Genomic DNA, 10,183 nt, shown 5'->3' with positions numbered 1-10,183 from the left:
TACAATGTGTAGTATCGTAAAATACTAGCAAACGAAAAAGAATTAAAATGGAAACACAAAATTAAATGAAAAAAAATCATAAAACTAAAAACCCCCCAAACCTTATAGTACCGGTTGGTATTACCAACCGGTACTAAAGGGCTCCAGGCCCCCGGAGCTGGCTCGTGCCACGTGGTTGCCCTTTACCACATGTTCATGCTGAACCGGTACTAAAGGGGGGGGGGGCTTTAGTGCCCACACTTTAGTGCCGGTTATGGAACCGGCACTAAAGGGCCTTACGAACCGGTGCTATTGCCCGGTTCTGCACTAGTGGATTGCCGCGGCGAAACCTTCTCTCCTTTCCGGCGGGGAATGGCCTATCTAGCGGTGCTGGGCGGTGGGCGGCGCCGGGGTCGGTAGGGTTGGTGGCCGAGCGCACGGGGGTGGGGGCGAATCTAGACGATTTCCTTGACTTTTTGCCTGACGGTGTGACCCAGGCGTGTTTTCCCCTTCCGTCGGAGCCCGCGAGCGCCCCCATGCGCACTGGGTTCGGCCTGGGATCGCCGGGCTAAAAAACGGGCCGTGCCGGCGGATTTCAGTGTCCTGGGGGCGCGACTGGAGCTTTTTTCGACGCCGACGTCAAAAAGTCGCCCTGAAGGGTCTGTTGAAGGCGCGGCTGGAGTTTGCTCTTACTACCATAGTCTTCTTCTGGTGAATTCTTCCGTCGCCGTGTAAAACAAGCATTGAAGTATTCGAGAAGTGATCGATGGAGCTACGTATACTATTCTCGAGACTCGAGAGGAAAATGCACACTCACGTAACGTGGGTGGTAGCCGGTAGACTTATGCTGACAATGCTGATCCTAGCTACTAGGTACTAGCAACTTGCATTCGCTAGCTAAGGTAATCCCCGCGTTTACGAGACGCTAGTTGTTAATTAGCGGCGTGTAAGACCGACTGAACCTTGCTGGATCTCTGTCGAGATTTGCTGGGCCTGTTAAATATGCCAAACGCTGCCTCACGTCGCGGGCAAGAAGCCCGGCCCGGGGACCCACCGTGACATTACTGTTGAGCTGCAACCAGATTAAGTTTTCTCCTCGTTACCTAATTCGATCACCAAAGCTGCACTAAACTATAAAATGCAGGGGTCGGTCCCTACCTAGCTGGCCAAAGAAGACGCTAAAGTACGACCGACAGTTTATATTATCCCTCAAACAAAAGTCAGTACTGCTCCATGCATGCTCCGTTTGATTACCTTATCCGCTGTTAGGATACGCCTTTCGCAGATCTCGTGCTTCACTTTCTGGTGAAGACTCTCAACATCCACCTCTTCCTTTTTTTTTTCTTGCCAGCCTATCAATGTTGTTTGCTCTGCCCATGAACATATGTACATTTCGCCGTACTACTATTCGGCATTGTTAACCGCTGAAGGTACAGCATGGCTATCAACATATATGCAGATCCAATGAGCCGTACTGCTGCTAGGTGGTACGATGGAGGTATTCCATCTGTTTCTTTTTAGTCCGTATATAAGGTTTGGTCGAAGTCAAGCTTTGTAGAGTTTGACTAACTTTATATTAAAAAATATAAACATTCACAATATGAATTCAATATTATCAGATGCACCATGAAACGTATTTTCATACTATATGGTTTTAGTATTGTAGATGTTCATATTTTTTTATATAAATTTGGTCAAACTTTGTGTAATTTGACTTTGATCAAGTCTTATATGCGAAGTAAAAAGAAACAGAGGGAGTACGTACCAAGTTAAAGTGAAGACAATGGCTATCAGCTACATTCATTCATTCTCGTGCCGTTCGGTCCATCTCGCTGTCGATCGGTTTTTGTGGGAGCAAATCGTACAGGCGGCCACAGGAGTTATGAGTGGTGGGTACTATACTGTGAGATTAGCTGTAGCCACCGCGGCACCGGTGGGATTGCGCGCAACGGAAGGCGGGTCCCAGCCCTAGAGGATAACGTGGGTCATCCCCATCCGACTGTCCCATCCCGACCATACTCACGTCCATCTTTGCGTTTCTCCTTCTGGCGGTCCCACGGTGCATGCTAGGCTCCTGGCTACAAAAAAAAAAAAGAAGCCGAGATAGGCCAATGGATAAGATCCCATGCGCGAGTCCAGCCTGCCTTTGCCCATTTCTGCTCCGTGTATCCGGCTGCTACGCACCACGGTCCCGTTCCCATGTCAATGTGCACACCCGCAGGCCGCCGCAGTGATGTGGTTGGGCGTTCTTGCACATAGAGTACGTTGTAGTACTGGTGAAAATAGAATCCAGTAAAATCAGCCGCCGTCGTCCACGGTCGACCTCCAAGGAAAGGCGAACGGGAGAGAGGGACGAAAACATGCAGGTCCCATGGCGCGTCGTACGGGCCGTCACGTGCGAGCCGGGCCCGCCATCCGTACGTCGCCGGGCGTCCCCAGCCGACGAGCTAGCCTAGCCCAGGCACGTCAGGCTGCTGCTACCGCGTCGTGCCGTGCAAACGAGGTAGTACTCGTTTCGGTGGGTGGCAGCGGCTGCCGTTTCCGGTCGACGCAGTGATGGGTCACACACCGCCGATCGCGTCCGTCTCCGGCCGCTCTTGCCGACGGCCATTTCTTTTGCGCGTGACCGCTGTAACGCTCGCTTGCCGTGCATACCACGTGTGCCCCACGAAGCGTGCGTATTCCATCAGGTTTGACCGGTGCGTCTCATCATATTTATTCGGCTTGCTACATACAGTACTCCGTATACGTTACAGTGCACCTTCCCGATCGATCCAGTTTCTACCACATGCCACGAACTCAAAAACCACTATGCTACCTTCTCCTCCTGGTCATGTTCCTGCATTGCGTTGCAGCGAGGAGAAGTTGTGATCAATCCATGTGACAGGATGGTGTATCGAACCAAGGGGCATTTCCCAGATGGCCTGTTTCTATTAGCTTGGCGAGTGTTTGCTCGACTAATTTCACATACCATCAAACATATGTCAAATTACAACACGAATTCGCGAAAACCACAAGAGAAAAAAAAAGAGAGACACATGTCCAGAAACATTTGCAAGCAAACTCCACTGATGCAAATTTCCATAACTGCCATCCTTGCCTCATGCCGTCTTCAGAGACGAAGAAACACCATCGACCATAAAGGCTTTATGAGCCGAAGAAGAGGCCTGCCTCCGGCAAGGTCATTGTCGCTCTGGCGGATCGACCGGAAATCATCCTTGTGCTCCTCGAAACCCAGATCCGCTGCATGCCATTGATGTCGTCGAGGAAAAACGCCAGAACCAACACCCAAGCCCCCAACCTTGTTTTCAGACCTTCATCTTACCCCAAACGAAAAAGGCATCACACGAGATGAGATACACCATAGACACAACAAAACACCACCAGATCCTTCACACAAAGGAAACAATGCAATTATGTTCCCATAGATCCCTTGGTATCATCACCAAGGACATCACAGAGATGGGGGCTAAGATCGCGGAATTTTTATTCCAAACGTCGGCGTCACTGCCATCCAAACGTAGTTGTAGAACACATTAAACTTAACCCTAACTACAGCTGAGGCAGAGAGCCGGTGTTCCCTCACCCATCTGTCGCTGGAATGACGATCGGAGGGCAAGAGAACCCACGGCCTCGCCGACAGAGTGTGGGAAGAGTTGGTCGCCTCCCTCGTCTCTTTTTCCTGGACGGGAGGGAGCGAAGTGGTGACCTAGGCGAGTGTTAGGATTGGATTTAGCACAACCTTTAGTTTTTTTATTACAGGGACATCATGTAGTTAATTAACACATCTTAATGTTTATTACTAAAACGGCATTAGCAAATCGACATTTGTCAACACGCAAAGAATCTTATTTCATCTTCAGAGAGCCACTGTCGTCTAGCCTTCACGAGGAGGCCACAAACCCTAAACGAACTACAATAAAGACCTAAGAATGGAGGAGGATCCCTTTCGCTGGCAAAGGCAAAGGTTCACCGCGCCTCCATGACCTTAGGTCCTTTAGAGACAAGGTGGATCGGCGTCGGGAATGATGGGAGGCACTCGAACCCTTGGCTTCTTTTGTTTGGAGGAGTAGTGGTGGCCGCAATGAATAGTTAGTGCATCACAACATTACTTGTGCATTACTATAACTTGGACTTGCTAGGAGTGTTACATTGTGTGTTTTATGAATAATTATATTTGAGAGAATATGTGATATCCCAAGTTCTTTGTTAACCATAGTCTCTTGAAATACTTAATTATGTCCAAATGTATAAGATATTAACCAAACCTGATACGAAGCATCAAAGTTAAAACCATCCACGCAAAACGAGGTGTATTTTGTGCTCGTCATTACTGTTTTAGTTTGGGGTCTCAAGATTTTTCTAGGTTTCGACAAAACATCTAAAATGTTTCAAAAAAATTCAAACTATTTCATATAAATTTCATTGAATTTGGGTGAATATTGACTACATTTGAATTTTGTCCAAATTTTGGCCAAAAAATAGAGGTAAAAGTACTTCTATAATGATAGATTTTTTTAAGATTTTGATGGAAATTAGAATATTACACATCATGCTCCATAGTAATGTTACATACCAAACATCAGTTTGTGAAATTTGGCGTGTGAATCTACCCCGCCTTTCTATTTTTGAGTGCATTCATTTTCTTAGATTTTCTATGGATAAGAGTGAACTTGCTAAATTGGCATCCTCTCTCCCTTGGAAGCATCAACTTTATCAAAGACCATTTTGATCACAAGAAAATTTCTTAAAGTTTATCTCTAAAACCCAAATGCCACCATGTGAAAACCCTTATTTCGTTTCCATTGATTACGAAGGTAACTTATTTTCCTTTTCCCCTATGATTCTCAAATCATTATCATAGCATCTATGACGGATGTGAAGCGCACTTATACAAAAATATTGAAATTTCATTATGCATTATTTTTGTATATTAAATATTCCTTTTATAGCCATTATTGCGTCAAGAAATTCAAAGAGTATTTCCTTGCCTCCAAAATTTTAGAAATTTGTGAACATGTTCTTTGTGCCCACATTGTCAATCCAGAAAAATTCTCTACTCCATTTAAGCTGGGAAAGTATCATTTTCCTATTTTAGGAAATTCCCCTATTTGTACCCATTACAAAGCAACCGGCTTACATGTTGCTTTGATAAACCCAAGATAATTCATGGAGCTTCTCTGTAGTTTTTAATGAGTAATGCACCAAGAAATAGACTAGCCTAGCCTTCATAATGATGACAACAATTGACAAACATATTCTACCATATATGTCACTTTGCGAATCAACTATATTTTGTAGAGATCCCCCTGACATCATCTATTACCATAATGATAACCTTTCCAATTGGTTCACGTGAGAGTAAGATTGGCTCCAAGACTAGTCAACTCGATCATGTTCCAAGTAACAAACACCTTGTAGTCAGGTTGCATTTTGGAAAACAATGTGTTGCTTGTACCAATACCATATGCATTTATCCTAGTCTATCAGTAATGAAAGATTGTGGATATCGCCTAGAGGGGGAGGGGGGGGGGTGAACATATGCTTTAAAATAATTACAATTTAGACTTGAACAAATACAGAATAAAACTAGTGTTTAATTTGTCAAGCACAAAACCTAAAACAACTAGGCTCACCTATGTGCACCAACAACTTATGCTAAGTAAGATAAACAATTAAGTGATAGCAAGATATATAACATGAAACACTAGGGCTATCACAAAGTAAAGTGCATAAGTAAAGAGCTCGGGTAAGAGATAATCGGGGCACACGGAGATGATGATGTATCCCGAAGTTCACACCCTTGCGTATGCTAATCTCCGTTTGGAGCGGTGCGAAGGCACAATGCTCCCAAAGAAGCCACTAGGGCCACCGTAATCTCCTCACGCCCTCGCACAATGCAAGAGGTCGTGATTCCAATAAGGGACCCTTGAGGGCGGTCACCAAACCCGCACAAATGGCAACCCTTGGGGGTAGTCACCGAACTCGTACACTTTGGCAACCCTTGGGGGCGGTCATCGAAGCCCGTACAAATTTCTCGAGGCAATCTCCACAACCTAATTCGAGACTCCAACGCTTGCCCGGAGCTTTACACCACAATGATTGAGCTCCGAACGCACCAATCGTCTTGTGCACGAAAACACCCAAGAGGAACAAGCACTAGGATGCCCAAACATCCAAGAGTAATAAACTTCTCAACTTTCACTTCCACGTATCACCGTGCAAAACTCGAACCGATGCAACAAATGCAATGGGAGGGCACACAGAGTGCCCAAGTCCCTCACACTCAAATCCCACAAATCAACGAAATCTATGGAATAACATGAGAGGAGGAACAAGAAGAGAACACAAAGAACTCCAAGATCTAGATCCAAGGGGTTCCCCTCACATAGAGGAGAAAGTGATTGGTGAAAACTTAGATCTAGATCTCGTCTCTCTTTTCCCTAAAAAACTAGCAAGAATCCATGGAGGGATTGAGAGTTAGCAAGCTCGAAGAAGGTCAACAATGGGGAAATAATACGAGGTAGAAGGATACGGTTCATTGGGGAAGAAGACCCCCTTTTATAGGAACTCCTAAATCCAACCATTATGTGCTCAGCCCGTGCATAAGCTGTACTACTGTTACGAAGAGCGGTACTACCACCCGGACGATAGTACCCACAGAGCAGTGCAATGGCGAGGAGCCACGAGACGGTAGTGCCGCCGGAGCGGCACTACCACTCGCCCTAGAGTTAGTACCATTAGGGTTGCAGCTCAGGGGCCTATGGAGGCAGAGCGGGAACATGGAGAGTGACAATACCGCAATAGCGGTACTACCGCTCATGAGCGGTACAACAACTTATAAGCCATAGTGCCGTGCACCCACTACCGCCCTACCACTGTTGCGAGCACAAAGGGTCCATAAGGAAGCAAAAGTGGAGCGGTAGCGGGCGGTACTACCGCTCGTACTATCGTTCCACTGTCGTGCAAAACCGACACGAAAAGTCAAGTCCCTAGAAGCAGTGGTAGTACACACGGAACTGGACAACGGTACTATCGGGTATAAGCGGTACTACTGTTGCCCAGAGCGGTTCTATTGCTTGGGGCCCTCAGGACACAAGCGAAGAAAACAGAGGATAAAATAAAGAGAAAAATTCACTGTAGGTCACGCAACTTGGGCCGGGTGACACTTTAGTACCACTACTTCAAAATACCCGAACTACGGTCCATATACTTGCGCACAGGGTTCACTTTGGTTTGTATGTATGATTTCGTCTACGTATTCACTGACTTGGCCGAGTCAGCGGCCGCCAGCTCGGCTTTGACCGCCACCTGGTCGATCCTAGGGTGAATACTAGTCGATCCGGGGTTTTTCTTGCAAAAACGCCATGACATAGAATTTCAAACTCGATCGCCAAGTCTTGTTCCCTGCCGCCTCCGCTCGCGCTCTCGATCCTCCTCTCCCACCTCCGCGCTTGCGGCTCCGCCTCGCACGCGCTGCAGTGCCACGCCCTCCTCCTCACCTCCGGCCACCTCGTCGCCTCCCCGCTCCACCTCTCCAACCTCCTCCTCCTCGCGCTCGCGTCCGCCTTCGTGGCGGCCCACGCCGACGCCATCTTCGCCCGCCTCCCGGGGACCGCCTCCGGCTAGGCCTTCCCCTGGAACACCTGCATCCGCCTCCACGCCCCCGCGAGCCCTCGCCTACTTCGCGCGCATGCGCCGTGGCGTGGTGGACCCCGACACCTACACCTTCCCCGTCATGCTCAAGGCGTGTGGCTGCGCGCCAGGCTGCAGGGTCGGGCTGCTGGTGCACGTCGAGGCCGTGAGGAGGGGTCTGGATCGCGACCTGTTCATGAGGGAATGAGCTGATTAGCTTCTACTGCAGGAGCAGCGACTGCCGCTCCGAGCGGAGGGTGTTTGATGACGGCGCGCGGGATCTTGTTTTGTGGAACTCTATGGTGGCGGGGTACGTTTGGTGCGGCGAGGTGGAGCTGTTCAACGAAATGCCGCATTGGGACGCGTTCTCCTGGGCCGCCATGATTGATGCCTACGAGAAGCAGTCTGGAGGTGTGGACAGTGCGTGTGAGCTGTTTGATCAAATGCCTGAGAGGGATCTGGTGTGCTGGAATTCGATGATCGATGGATATGCTAGGCAGGGGAGGATGGACGAGGCAAGGGCGCTATTTGATGAGATGCCTGAGAGGAATGCGATCTCGTGGAGCATTGTTGTAGACAGGTATGTCAGGTGTGGCGAGCCTTCGGAGGCTTTGGAACTTTTCTGAAGGATGCTGAGGTGCGGTATTAGACCTGATAGGGTCGCTGCAGTTGGGGCTATCACGGCCTGTGATAACCCGGAAGTATACGGGATAGTTGTAGCCTCTTTCGATAAGTAAGAGTGTCGAACCCAATGAGGAGCTAAAGGTAGAACAAATACTCTCTCAAGTCCTATCGGCCACTGATACGACTCTACGCACGCTTGACGTTCGCTTTACCTAGAACAAGTATGAAACTAGAAGTACTTTGTAGGTGTGATAGGATAGGTTTGCAAGATAATAAAGAACACGTAAATAAAAAGTAGGGGCTGTTTAGATAAATAAAAACAATAAAGTAAATATAGCGAGTGTGGAAAAGTGGTGGTAGGAGTTGTGAAATTGTCCCTAAGCAATTGATTATGTTACTAGACCGGTAATCACTATTGCAATTCTATTTGAGGGAGAGGCATAAGCTAACATACTTTCTCTTCTTGGATCATATGCACTTATGATTGGAACTCTAGCAAGCATCCGCAACTACAAAAGATCATTAAGGTAAAACCCAACCATAGCATTAACTTATCAAGTCCCCTTTATCCCATACGCAAACAACCTACTTACTAGGGTCTGTGCTTCTATCACTCACGCCATCCACCATAAGCAAATCATGAACATATTGCAAACCCTATAGAGGGAATCCCTCACGCTTGCGCGACACAGAGAGCACCATAGGACATCACCGATAATAAAACATGCAACTCAAACAAATCATAGCAATTCATCAATCAGAGATAGGACAACGAAAATCTACTCAGACATCATAGGATGGCAACACATCATTGGATAATAATATGAAGCATAAAGCACCATGTTCAAGTAGAGGGTACAACGGGTTGCGGGAGAGTGTACCGCTGGATATAGATGGGGGAAGGTGATGAAGATGTTGGTGAAGAGGGCGGAGGTGTTGGTGAAGATCGCGGTGATGATGATGGCCCCCGACGGCGTTCCGGCGCCACCGGAAGCAAGGGGGAGAGAGCCCCCTTCTTCTTCTTCTTCTTCCTTGACCTTCTCCCTAGATGGGAGAAGGGTTTCCCCTCTAGTCCTTGGCTCCCATGGCGTGGGAGGGGCAAAAGCCCCTCCGAGATTGGATCTATCTCTCTGTTTCTGCGTTCCCAGATCCTTCCCCTTCACCATTTCTTTTATATCCGGAGATCCGTAACTCCGATTGGGGTGAATCTTCTGCCCAGATTTTTCTCGTAAAAATAGCTTTCTTGCGGCAAAAGAAGAGCGTCAACCGCCTTATGGGTGGCCCTGGAGAGTGCCAGGCACGCCCAGGGGGGTGGGCGCGCCCCCTATCTCCTGGCCACCTCGGGCACCGTTCCGCGTTGATTCTTCCTCCGGAAAATCCCAAATATTCCAAAATAATTCTCCATCCGTTTTTATCCCGTTTGGATTCTGTTTGATATTGGGTTTCTGCGAAACCTAAAACATGCAACAAACAGGAACTGGCACTGGGCACTGGATCAATATGTTAGTCCCAAAAATAGTATAAAACGTTGCCAAAAGTATATGAAAGTTGAAGAATATTGGCATGGAACAATAAAAAAATATAGATACAACGAAGACGTATCAGCATCCCCAAGCTTAATTCTTGCTCGTCCTCGAGTACGTAAATGATAAAAAAAGATAATTTTTGATGTGGAATGCTACCTAGCATAATTTTGATCATATGTCTAATCATGGCATGAATATTAAGACACGAGTGATTCAAAGAAATAATCTATCATTTGACATAAAAACAATAATACTTCAAGCATACCAATAAAGCAATCATGTCTTTTCAAAACAACAAGGCCAAGGCAAGCTTATCCCTACAAAATCATATAGTTTGGCCATGCTTCATTTTCGTCACACAAAATGCCCCCATCATGCACAACCCCGACGACAAGCCGAGCAATTGGTTTATACTTTTT

General features: G+C 47.3%; 1 pseudogene; it reads left to right on the top strand.

The window, feature by feature from the left end:
* LOC119321412 overlaps window positions 1–10,183 on the top strand; it is a 49,915-nt pseudogene that overhangs the window by 20,110 nt on the left and 19,622 nt on the right.

This window comes from Triticum dicoccoides, chromosome 6B, assembly GCF_002162155.2.
Source record: "Triticum dicoccoides isolate Atlit2015 ecotype Zavitan chromosome 6B, WEW_v2.0, whole genome shotgun sequence".
Classification (NCBI taxonomy): domain Eukaryota; kingdom Viridiplantae; phylum Streptophyta; class Magnoliopsida; order Poales; family Poaceae; genus Triticum; species Triticum dicoccoides.
This window is presented reverse-complemented; position numbering and strand designations above follow the sequence as displayed.